Raw genomic sequence first — 11,800 nt, 5'->3', positions numbered from 1 at the left:
CTTTAAAAGAGGATTGGTTAAATTCATGGGGGATAAAACTCTCAGTGCGTACTAGTCATGAAGACTATTGCTGGAGGCAGTAATGCTTCTGAAGACCAGTTGCTGGAAATCACAGGAAGTGAGTGTACTCAGCGCCTGCTTGCAGGTTCCCCATAGGCAACTTGCTGACCCTCTGTGAGAACAGGGAGCTGGACTAGATAGACCGTGGGCCTGTTGAAGCAACTGCTTCTCGTGTCATTTTTAAAAGAGGGATATTATTACTTAGAGGCAGAATAAAGTGTATGTGCACCACATATGGCCAGACCTCTTGTAGTAAAGGGGGGAGTTTTTTAAAAAAACAAATAAATAAATAAATCATGCAGAAAATCCCCAGTGGAACAACAGAAGTGCCTTCAGTGAAAAGCCTGTTACAAATAAATAAATGTGAAATCAAAAAGCAATAAGACCTAACAAGAAGCATTTTATAAACCCATAAAACATCCCTTGTGCAGTTAACCTCATAACACACTCGAAGCATGAATAAATGATCCCATAAAGTAAGACTTGCTTGGCTTATTTGTGTAATTAATTAATAAAACATTTTTTTAAAAGGGGAATTTTAATGGGTGGTGTTGCTATGTGGTTTCCCCTATGGTTAAAAAAAAAAAAGTTGCACAAATTCTTAGCGGTCGACAGCAGGTTTCACTTAGCTGTTCCTTTCCATTTATCATAGGTTGCCAGTCATCTGAGGAAGTTGCCTTAGGGAAAAGCCATAACTCAGTAATAAGAGTGCTGACACTGTGTACAGATAATCCCAGATTCCATCTTTGACACCTGTTAAAAGAATGTTAGGTATCAAGCTTTAGTACATGAATAACCCATGTTTTTACTGAACTACAATTCCCACCACCAGCAGCCAGCATAGCCAAGGGTCAAGGGCTATAGGGGTTGCAGTTCATCAACATCTGGAGAGCCCCACATTGGCTATCCTGCCTTAGACTGCAGGCCCCAAAGAGCCACCAGGAACTAGAGGTGAGAGGACTGGTCTTGATGGATCAATGGTATACAAGGCAACATAATATAGTGGTACCTCGATGCTGAAATGACTTTCCCCTTGAGGTATGCCTGGGACCAACACGTAATAATAAATTAGAAATGCACCAAAGTGGCAAATAGGAATTAAATGGAGCTATAGAATGTTGGGATCTGTTGGGGGTGATGTGTCTCTTAATAGCATTATAGGAATTAAACAACTGAAGAACTAAACAAACAAACAAAATGCCAGCCCAGGGATTTGAGTGTGCGTGCATAAGAGTTGCACTGAGTCATGTTTTCTGGGAGAGTGATCCCACAGCAAGATCCACCAAGATGGGTTGGGTGAAGACACTGTGGATCTCCAGCTCATCTGAAAGGTTCCTGCTACTCCAGGGTAACTTGCTGTTCTTGGCCCTGCCGGAGATATGCTGAAACATGTCGCCTGTCCTGGCTCAGCTGGGAAACAGCCTTCTAAGCTGAGTCTGAGATGCGTCGAGCCCTGAAAAAGGGGTTTTCTGTTGGTGTGGCAGTGGGGACCAGAAAAGAGGGACTTAGGCTGGATCCTAAGCCCATTCAGCTCAGCCACATGACCCGGCAACCTGGCATAAGCAGTAGTCCTGCTCTAGAATGGAGATGGTCTGATGTACTTTGCCCCAACTTCACTTCAGCTTCTTGTAAATAGGAGTGCCTGTATTGCATCTGTATCTGAGTTCAAGCAAAGTTTTTGAAAGAAAGAGCAAAACTCCAGCATCCACAGCTGGGCAACATCTTTATTAAAAGCCAAGCCAAATCGTCACAAAATGGGGGAAAGTGTCATAGGACAAATGGAAACGAAAAGAACTTCTGCAACTAAGCCACTAGACTCACGCCTCCTGGAAATTCATCTCAAGTGTGTTTCCTCGCTTGTTACCTCAGTTTACCTGAAATCACAGTGTTTTGCTTCTGCTCCTCTAACAACTCCCTGTGCTTTGGTTAAGTGATTTCAATAGTGCTGAGGTTACTCGCACATGCCTCGAAGCAAACTTGCAAAATATGCTGACTTGGTAGAATCCAGAGAACAAAATGAATGTCAGCTCCTCCAGGTCAAAGTAATATGTGAAGCTCAGACACCACCTTTAAAAGTTCTTGATATTTAAGTACACTCTTGAATGAGTCTTTCTTTCAAGGATGCCTTGTACTTGGTGGGTCTGTGCAAAGTAGACGTGCCGTTGCTATAGAATCCCATAAATCAGGAGGCTTTTCTAATGCACAAATAGTTGAGTGGCTTTATGGGATGTCAGTGATTGGTGAATTGGCTAATTTTAGTTTCTTGTTATTTTTAATCTTCAGTTCATCAGTGCATGATAAAAAAGCACACCCCGAAAAACAAAATTAATACACATTTTGTGCACATTTCTCTGAAACTGTGATTTTTGAATACATATTTTTGCAAGCTACATTCAATAATGTAATGACTTTTTGTACATTGTTTTCATGTTGAAAGCTCAGATATAATTTGGAAATGAACAGTTAGGGAAACGTCATGCAAATGGAATAAGTTGCCATGTGAATGCAACCCAAGTGGGGTCAAAACCCAATACAATTTAAACGTAAAAATGCCAACCTGGCTGCCAAACTGTAGAATCATAGAACTGTAGAATTGGGAGGAACCCCAAGGGCCATCTAGTCCAACCTTCTGCAATGCAAGCTTTAGTTGAATTTAGAATCTCAACTAAAGCATCTGTGACAGATGCCCATCCAATTGTTGCTTAAAAACCTTCAAAGAAGGAGAGTCCACCATCTCCTGAGTCTATTGCACTGTCGAACAGCTCTTATTGTCAGAAAGTTCTTCCTGGTGTTTAGTAAGATTCTCATTTTTTGTAACTTTAAGCCATTGGTTTGGGTTCTAACCTCAGGAGCAGGAGAAAACAAGCTTGCTCCATCTTCCCTGTGGCCACCTTTTATATATTGGAAGATGGCTATCTTATAGTCTCCTCTTAGTCTCCTCTTTTCCAGGCTAAACATGCCCAGCTCCTTCAACTGTTCCTCATAAGTCTTGATTTCCAGACCTTTTGATCATCTTGGCTGGCCTTCTTTGCACACATTCCAGTTTGTCCATACCCTTCTAAAATTGTGGGTCCCAGAACGGGACACAGTATTCCAGGTCTGGTCTGACCAAGGCAGGTGATCAGGTTGACTCCTGAATGTCTCATGTAATGTTTAAATTCATTACTGAAGGCAAGCTCTACCATTTTTCACAGGCTCTGATCCACCTGATGTCACAAGTCATGTGGTGATGGACAGAGGGTCAGGGTCACCCACCTTTTAAATGTGTCTCATGGAGCAGGTGGCCAGTTTTTGATTGGGCCCATCCCTGACCTAACTAAGCAGTGCAGTCAAAGGTCTAAGTGAATGCAATCTGTACTGCAGCCTAGCATAAAACACAAAATGCTTAAGTCAAACACTGACAGCTCCATGAAACAAGTCTAGTATACTAATTTTTGCAAATGAAACTGGACCGTGTACACTCAATGTCATCCAGAACGCAACATGGAGCACATACTTTCAGAATAGGCTTGGGGACTTTAAATGGGTCCCCTCCCCCCAATAGACAAATAAAATAAAGAAGTTATATTTTTGTGTGCAGAAGGGGTGCAGACTCCATCTCTTATTTTAAATTCTCTTCTCCACAGGAGTTTCAGGGAATCATGAAGCATTAAGATGAAAGGATTTGCAAACAGAAAGATCATCTGTTATTTAAAATGAGCCCATTTTACAATGTTCCCATTCACCAGATACCGTTTCCAGTTGACAACTAATCACATACATCATTTTCATTAATTTATACAGCAGATTAGTTATAATCTATAGATTTGCAGGGAAGCACATTTATGGAGCCTGACTCTGATTGAACATTCCTTTGATTGATGATTTAATACCACTTTCCCTTCAGAAATTAAGCAAATAAATTGGCTATAAATTTTATATGAAAGTGAAATGAAGCTGTAATGGAAGCGATAATGCACAAACATACGTGTCGGATCCTAGTTGTTTTGCATAACATTCAGCCCTGAGGAAGAGTTCAGGAGAACTTGAAATCTTTGCACACAACACACTATTTTAGGTGAGCTTCATGAGGCTTTTGGAGTATCAGGTGACTCGATCAGCTGGTCAGCAGACCCACACATATGCCTTATGTGATGTCAGATGTGAAAAAGGATTGATTGTTAAACCGCTCTGAAAATTGCAGCTGTGGGAAAAGAATAAAGTAAAGGACCCCTGACCATTAGGTCCAGTCATGACCGACTTTGGGGTTGCCGCGCTCATCTCACTTTATTGGCTGAGGGAGCCGGCATACAGCTTCCAGGTCATGTGGCCAGCATGTCTAAGCTGCTTCTGGCGAACCAGAGCAGCGCACAGAAACAACGTTTACCTTCCCGCTGGAGTGGTACCTATTTATCTACTTGCATTTTGACGTGCTTTCAAATTGCTAGGTTGGCAGGAGCTGGGACCGGGCAACAGGAGCTCACCCCGTCGCGGGGATTCGAACCACCAACCTTCTGATCAGCAAGTCCTAGGCTCTGTGGTTTAACCCAGAGCACCACCCGCGTCCCTACGGGAAAAGAATAGGGGTCTCCTAATAGCTCTCATCTCCCTTAACAAATTACACCTCCCAGAATTCTTTGGGGGATGTTTAACATGGTATCAGAGGACTTTAAATGTATAGTGTGGATGTGGCCCAGGGGTGGAGCACACATACTCACAACCCACAGGTCAGGGGTCAACCTTGAAAGGCTATTTGATGCACTATAGCCCAATGAGATAGTGTACCTTTGGGGGAACAGCAATCTCCTGGGAAACCATCATTGAGGGTAAAAAAGCTGAGAAAAGAATTTGGTTTTGGGAACCATCTGCCAGCTCCTGTGAGTGGGATTTAGAAAAAAAGCGCTGCTGGTATAATTGCACTGCAAACCTTTAGCAGGGATTGACAACCTGCTGCTGTCAGTAATAGGAGTTGCTGTCCTTAGTGTGAAAAGTTGCCACTGTCGGGCACTGAGTATATTCAGTGTTGCTAAGGGAAGCAAAGTTCTGGCTTCTAGAGACTAAAAACGGCTGTTTGGAGAAGCAGCAAAGCATGGATGTTCCAACTTATTATTATTATTATTATTATTATTATTATTATTATTATTATTACTTCCTCGGTTATTAGAGAATATGTGGCATTGCATTCTAAATTAAGGATGCTTTCTCATTAAAAAGTGCATTTTGGGATATTGTTAATTTGTGCCGGAACCATTTTTAAATAATCAAATGGGTAGTTTAGTCAATTGATCTTTTGCATTCAAACACAGATCAGATCTCACGGACTGGAAGGGTGCAGAGGAATGATGTGAGGAACCAGCTGGGAAGCCCACAAGGGAAGAAGGCTCAGAGTCAGGGGATTGTTGGTAGGACAATGATGAGTGATCAGAGGGAGAAGACTGGGAGGAAGAGGTGGTGGAAGCTGAAAAGGCAGAGATGAGTCTGGCTGGTGAAAAGGTACGGGTTGTCATGAAGTAGTGATCCAGTGAGCAAGTATCGCTTGGTGGGGACCCTCAGGCAGGTTGTCACAATTAGTCCCCAAAGTGGGAGCATGTGATGGGGCTGGCTGGTTGCCAGCATTCCCCAGACCTTATAAATCTTTGAGTTAACCTGCCAGGGGAGGGAGAGAACATGCCATGTTTAGACTTGACGTTTGATGTTCTGTAGCTGGTGCCAGAGAAGAAGCCTGGTAACCCATCTGGTGCCTGTGTGTGATTGATCAGTAGCTATGATGGAGGACTCGGGAAAGTGACCCCCTCCTTACACGGGTGTCTCTCCTTCGTGCTGTGACAAGCTTTCCTCCCCCGTAGTCTCCTAGAACCAGGAGAGGCATGAGGAGGTTAGCTTCACACAGGTACAGTCTCAGATTGCTTGGGGGAAACCCTGGAAGGGACTTAGGCAGCTGTGGGAGGTGGGAACCTTCAGTCTCAGCAACTGCTTCATGGGGCCAAGACCTGCCACAGATGAGTTGCTGTGCTAATAAAGAGTTAACTTGTGCAGTGTGATTTACTGCTGGCTTGTTCCTTTCATAGAAACATAGTAAACCAATTAATATGAAGTTAGACCACTGCCCCCCCATGTCTTGTTGGAGGCCAAAGAATGGGAAGGGCCATAACTCAGTGGTAGAGCATCTTTACGTGCAGAAGGTCCCAGGTTCAATAACTGGTGTCTACAGGTAGAGCTGGGAGGGTTTGCTATTTGACACACTGGAGAGCTGTTGCCAGTCAGTGTTGATGATACTGAGGAAAATGGACCAATAGTCTGGCTTGGTGCAAATCATCTTCCTGTGATAATTTTTAAAGTAAATGACAGATGCCAAAAAGAGTTGTAGTTTATGTGTGTGTTTTCTCCCCTACCAGTTAATATAATTTTCCCTTGCAGTTTAACAAACAACTTTCTCCATACTGCTCTCAACACATCCACACAGGAAGTGTTTGCATGGGCAAATGTACAAAATAATTATTTGCGCTCTCTCTCTCTCTCTCAGGAAAAAAAACCCGGCCTCTGCAATGTAAGCAAATAGAAATAGCAATCCTAAAACAGCAAATATTGTTTCTTTTCTCTCTTTTTTTTGCATTGCCTCATCAGCTTAAGCATTTTATGAGACTCTTCCTTTTATCAAAGACACATTTAAATCAAGGAAATGATTTTTTAATACTAGGGCAGAAATTAATTTCATGCTTCCCCTAGCAAATGCCTACTATCAAGAACTGAGTAAACAAACATTTGCACATCTGCTACTGTTAAATGAAAGCAGAATAAAATAAATTGTAATGGGAGCTTGATCTTAATTTCTGTACTGCTATTCTAATGTGCGACTACATATGCCTTGCCCAGAGTTTGTGGAAACTATAATGAAACTTTGGCGACCTTTTGGCAGTGGAATCACATTCAGTGTGACCCTGACCTTTCAGGAGTCGGTTATTTCTTGGTTCAGGACGAGAGCGGCACATGTTCTAGAGGCAATCCTCCTTGCTGCATCAAGAACCGCATGCAAAATGGGCTACTGCATATACAAAGTCGTAATTAGCTCACAGCAAAGCTGTCCGTGCCAATCTGATCAGTAGTGCTGGCTATTTGTATGAGCAAATAGTCAGGCAGCCCACTGCAGCACACCCACCAGGGGCCATTTTATTTATTGTTTATTTCTTATTTAAATTCATGAACCTCGGACGCTTGGAATGGCTGAAAGCAATGTACAATTAAATGCATGGGGCAAATCTGAGATCTGCACCCATTCATTTGCACAACTGCATAGAATTAGAGAACCGTGAAGTTGGAGGGTATTTTGTAGGTCAGATAAAAGAAAGTGTTTATTCACACAGTGCATTGTTTAACTATGGAACTCACTCCCACAGGAGGAAGGGATGGCCACTGTGGCATTGGCCCGTTCTTTTGAAAATGTCTGTACAGGGGGAGAGAAAGAGTTAATAGGTAAACCAATAGAAAAGCCAGAGGCGGAGCCTACCTACCTATAAAAGGGCTTAGCCCAAGGTTTAGTTAATTTGTTGGTTGGTTGGGAAGAGGCAGTTCAGAAAGCAGTTGGCAGACAGATGGAAATAGAGAGACAATTAGTGCAGTTGGTTCTGATGTGAAGGGAGATAGAAGAGTTAGAATAAAATAAGACTAAAAGAGTAAAGGATAACAGTGCTTTGAATGCATTTAATGTTTATTTGTGTTTGCAATAAACTACAATCTTCATTGTTAACTTAAGAACCTGACTGAGACTAAGTGATTTACTGGGGAGGACCTGGTTGGTGGCAGTGGATTAGTGGTGTACGGGTCAATAATCTGTGAGACGACCAGGGACTCCGTACAAACACAGTGCATTGTTTAACTATGGAACTCAATGCCACAGGAGACAGGAATGGCCACCAACTTGAATGGCTTTAAAAGAGGACTGGATAAATTCATGGAAGGGTTCCTAGCCCAGATGGCTATGTTCTATCAGCACCGTTAGAAGCCGCAATACTTCTGAATAACTCTTGCTGGAAACCACAGGAGGGGAGAAGGCTCTTTCGCTTGGGTTCTGCCGGATGATTTACCACAAGCATCTGGTTGGCGACTGTGAGAACAGACTGCATGTCTCTTCTTGTGCTTTGTGTTCTTACGTCATCCTCTCCAACTCTCCTCAATTCAGGAACTCCAGAGCTAGATCATGCCTGACAGCTGAATTTCCAGTGGCTGACTGAGGAGACATTACTATCTCTTTAGGTAACTGGTTCCAGCAAGCAGTTAAAAATACAGAAGCAATAAGACGCAGTGAGGAGACAGGCCCAAAGGTTTTTGCTTCAAGTTTCTTGCTTCCACCTAGGGGCTCTTATTTATTCTGCTTCAGGACCTAACATTAGACAGAGTGAAGTGCTCACCTCAGGTGACTGGGTGTCATGAAAGGGTGGCAAATTTTCTGGCTCGGTTGCCAAAAAACATGACCAGCCTTGGGTACTATGCACCTTGACTAAGGTGTGTGCGTGTGTGTGTGTGTGCAGGGGCATAAGAACTGAAGAAGAGTCTACTCAATCAGATCAAAAGATAATCTAGTCCAGCATCCTGTTCTCACAGTGGTCAGCCAGATCCCCACGGTAAGCCCAAAATAAGGACCTGAGGGAAACAGGCCTCTCACCACATCTCCAGCAACGGGCATTCAGATGCATATAGCCTAATCCTCCATGAATTGGTCTAATCTTCTTTTAAAGCCACCCAAGATGGCGACCATCACTACTTCTTGTGGGGGTGAATGCCATCGTTTAACTAGGTGCTATATGAAGAAATACTTTCTTTTGTATGCCCTGAATCTCCCAGCATCTGGCTTCATTGAGTTCCCTGGGTTCTGGTGTCATGAGACTGGAGAGCAGAGGCAGAGGCTCTATTTCAAGTTTCTTCAACCTCGGCCCTCCAGATGTTTTGAGACTACAATTCCCATCACCCTGACCACTGGTCCTGCTAGCTAGGGATCATGGGAGTTGTAGGCCAAAAACATCTGGAGGGCTGAGGTTGAGGAAGCCAGCTCTATTTTCTAATCTGATGGGCCTAAGCAGGTAGTGCTAATGTACTGACATTTTATTGTTTCTTTAGTCCATGTCAAGAAGGCCATCTCAAGAAGATTCACTTCAGGCAATACCATGAGGGGAAATAGATGAAGGCAGAAACTAAGGTCGGAATGCTGTAGCAAGCTTTTTTGTGTTTTTTTAAAGTGTTGTTTTGCTTTGTTCCCCGAACTGTACATCCAAAGCAGAGCAATTTGCAAAATATTCCACATTTACTACTTTTTACCTTTGTCATTTTAGTGTACCATATTATATGGGATACGGGACTCGGGTGGCGCTGTGGGTTAAAGCCTCAGTGCCTAGGGCTTGCCGATCGAAAGGTCGGCGGTTTGAATCCCCGCGGCGGGGTGCGCTCCCGCTGTTCGGTCCCAGCGCCTGCCAACCTAGCAGTTCGAAAGCACTCTCGGGTGCAAGTAGATAAATAGGGACCGCTTACTAGCGGGAAGGTAAACGGCGTTTCCGTGTGCGGCTCTGGCTCGCCAGAGCAGCGATGTCACGCTGGCCACGTGACCCGGAAGTGTCTTCGGACAGCGCTGGCCCTTGGCCTCTTTGAGTGAGATGGGCGCACAACCCTAGAGTCTGTCAAGACTGGCCAGTACGGGCAGGGGTACCTTTACCTTTACCTATTATATGGGATACTAAAATGACAAACATAAAAAGTAGTAAATGTGGAATATTTTGTGGGGGAAAACCTCATTTTTATTTTGCAGCTAAAATTAATTCAGCAAAAAAACCCATTTTTTTAATCCAATGTAATTAGATCAGTGCTGATTTTTAAAAACTCCTTGCAATAGCAATTGATTTGTCAGTATTAAGATGCCTTTCAAATTTCCGGTTGCTTCAGTTTCAGTCACTATTGCAGTTAAACTGCTCCGCTGTTCTGAAATTAGAACCATTTAAATGATAAAGTTTTATAAGGACAACATCTTCATTTGCCATTTTTTATTGTCTCCAAATAGTGATCTGGTCCCGTCATTTTATGCTATAGGCAGGTGGCCGCATATACAATGCAATCCAATAAAATATTTTAATGCTGTTTAGTTATTTAATTAAGGATAATTTCCATTGTGTTTATTTATACCAAAGCTATTAATATGAATTCTTAATTGCATGTATTTGTGTGTGGTAGTTTCTCCAGTATCTGCATTTTTAGGCACACTATACCTGAATATGTTCATTTTTGCACACATTACGTGCCTGAAAAACAGTACTGCAAAATTCAGAGAACTGTGAATTTTGAAGAATAGCTGTGTTGTTGTTTGCATAGTGTTTCAGAAAGTCCAAATTAGGCCTTTCAGTGTGAACTGAATCAAATATATTCCCCATCCTTACCAAAGCTGGCATTTAACCTGGTGTATGGAACTTTAAAGAGAAACAGCAAAAGGAAGGAACATGGGCTGCACAAATATTTCAAATTAAACAAGTTTTAAATGTAATAGGGGGGAAAGTGTTGGACACAAATCTCCTGAATTGAAATGACTAACTTCCTGGATGGGTGAAACAGAGCATGGCATAAATCTTAAATAAAATATGAAGACTCAAGAGGAATTTGTCTCTAGAGGATTAGTTGCATGCTCTATTTCCTCTCAATAAACATGCTTCAGGGTGATGGGCAATCACCTTTTTTTGAGTCAGTGAAGGTGTGCTATCTCTGTGATGCAGATATAGTCAATCATCATAAACCTGTTGAACTAGGTGCTTCAAATGTAGTGTCTATTGTTTTGCAGGTAATTCAATCAGGATGTTGAAAGAGTGATTTCCATTCATTGCACCAACGGTCTGAAAGACGGATGGTTTAATTAATCCAACTACATTCCTATAAATAAACAATGCAGGGCAGTTAACAGGCTACTTTGCTCATAGTATTATAGATTTTTTTTGTTGGCATTCTTGAAGAGTACCATCTCGTACTAGATCAATTCAACCAAAGGCTGACAATATATGATTCCACCATGCCACTTTCAAGAAATGACAAGAACAACCATTACAACAACATGCAAATGTACATATTATCTACTGTTTCCAACCTAATTTTAAATTAAACATTCAACTTCTTTTTTGCCACAATGACCATTGGTGATATGGGTTTTCCTTCTTCTTAGAGTTTTTTACTAGTTGAGAAAAACTCTATGCCCCGGGGGTAGCCTATCATGTTTCGCCGCCTGAAGCAAAATGGGGAGATGTTGCCCCCCACTTCCCTGTTGAAGCCTTGCTTATTGCCATTTGGTACAATAGTGGCAAATGGGGAAATGTTCTGAGGCAGATTCCATAGGGACAAAATAGTGGTAAAATTTGCCCACCCTGTGCAGGAGTCACGTATAATTCCCCAAGCACTGCAAGATGAATATGGCATAGGAACAGACCTCAAATTTAACTGAATGCACTTCTCCGTTCCTTTGCAATTCCTCAGAGCAGTAAATTGTGTACTGAAGCTTGTTGTTTGGATCCACTCTATGAACATGGTTCCAAAAAGCAGCTGCTAAGGTTTAGTTGCCTTCTGCACCAATGGTTTTGTCATTTGAGGATTGAAATGGGTTCTCTCCCCCCCCCCCTCTTTTCTTGGCATTCAAATCTACAGCGCTCCATGCTTAACTCAAGGCCTTTGAGCATATATAGCAAAACGAGAAGAACTGAATCCAGAATTAAAGCAGGGCAAAACAAAAAATCAATATTGATTT

The 11,800-nt window shown here is 42.4% G+C and overlaps 1 long non-coding RNA gene across 1 annotated transcript; it reads left to right on the top strand.

The window, feature by feature from the left end:
- The first annotated feature begins 9,145 nt into the window (after window positions 1–9,145).
- LOC310678501 lies at window positions 9,146–11,115 on the top strand. The gene is made up of 2 exons (XR_014511783.1): window positions 9,146–9,229; window positions 10,850–11,115. It is a non-coding gene; the product is annotated as an uncharacterized lncRNA (long non-coding RNA).
- Window positions 11,116–11,800: the final 685 nt, after the last annotated feature.

Source organism: Podarcis tiliguerta, assembly GCF_965153285.1.
Source record: "Podarcis tiliguerta genome assembly, chromosome: 5".
NCBI classification, from domain to species: domain Eukaryota; kingdom Metazoa; phylum Chordata; class Lepidosauria; order Squamata; family Lacertidae; genus Podarcis; species Podarcis tiliguerta.
The sequence above is the reverse complement of the archived record's forward strand: the minus strand, read 5'-3'. Positions and strand labels throughout refer to the sequence as shown.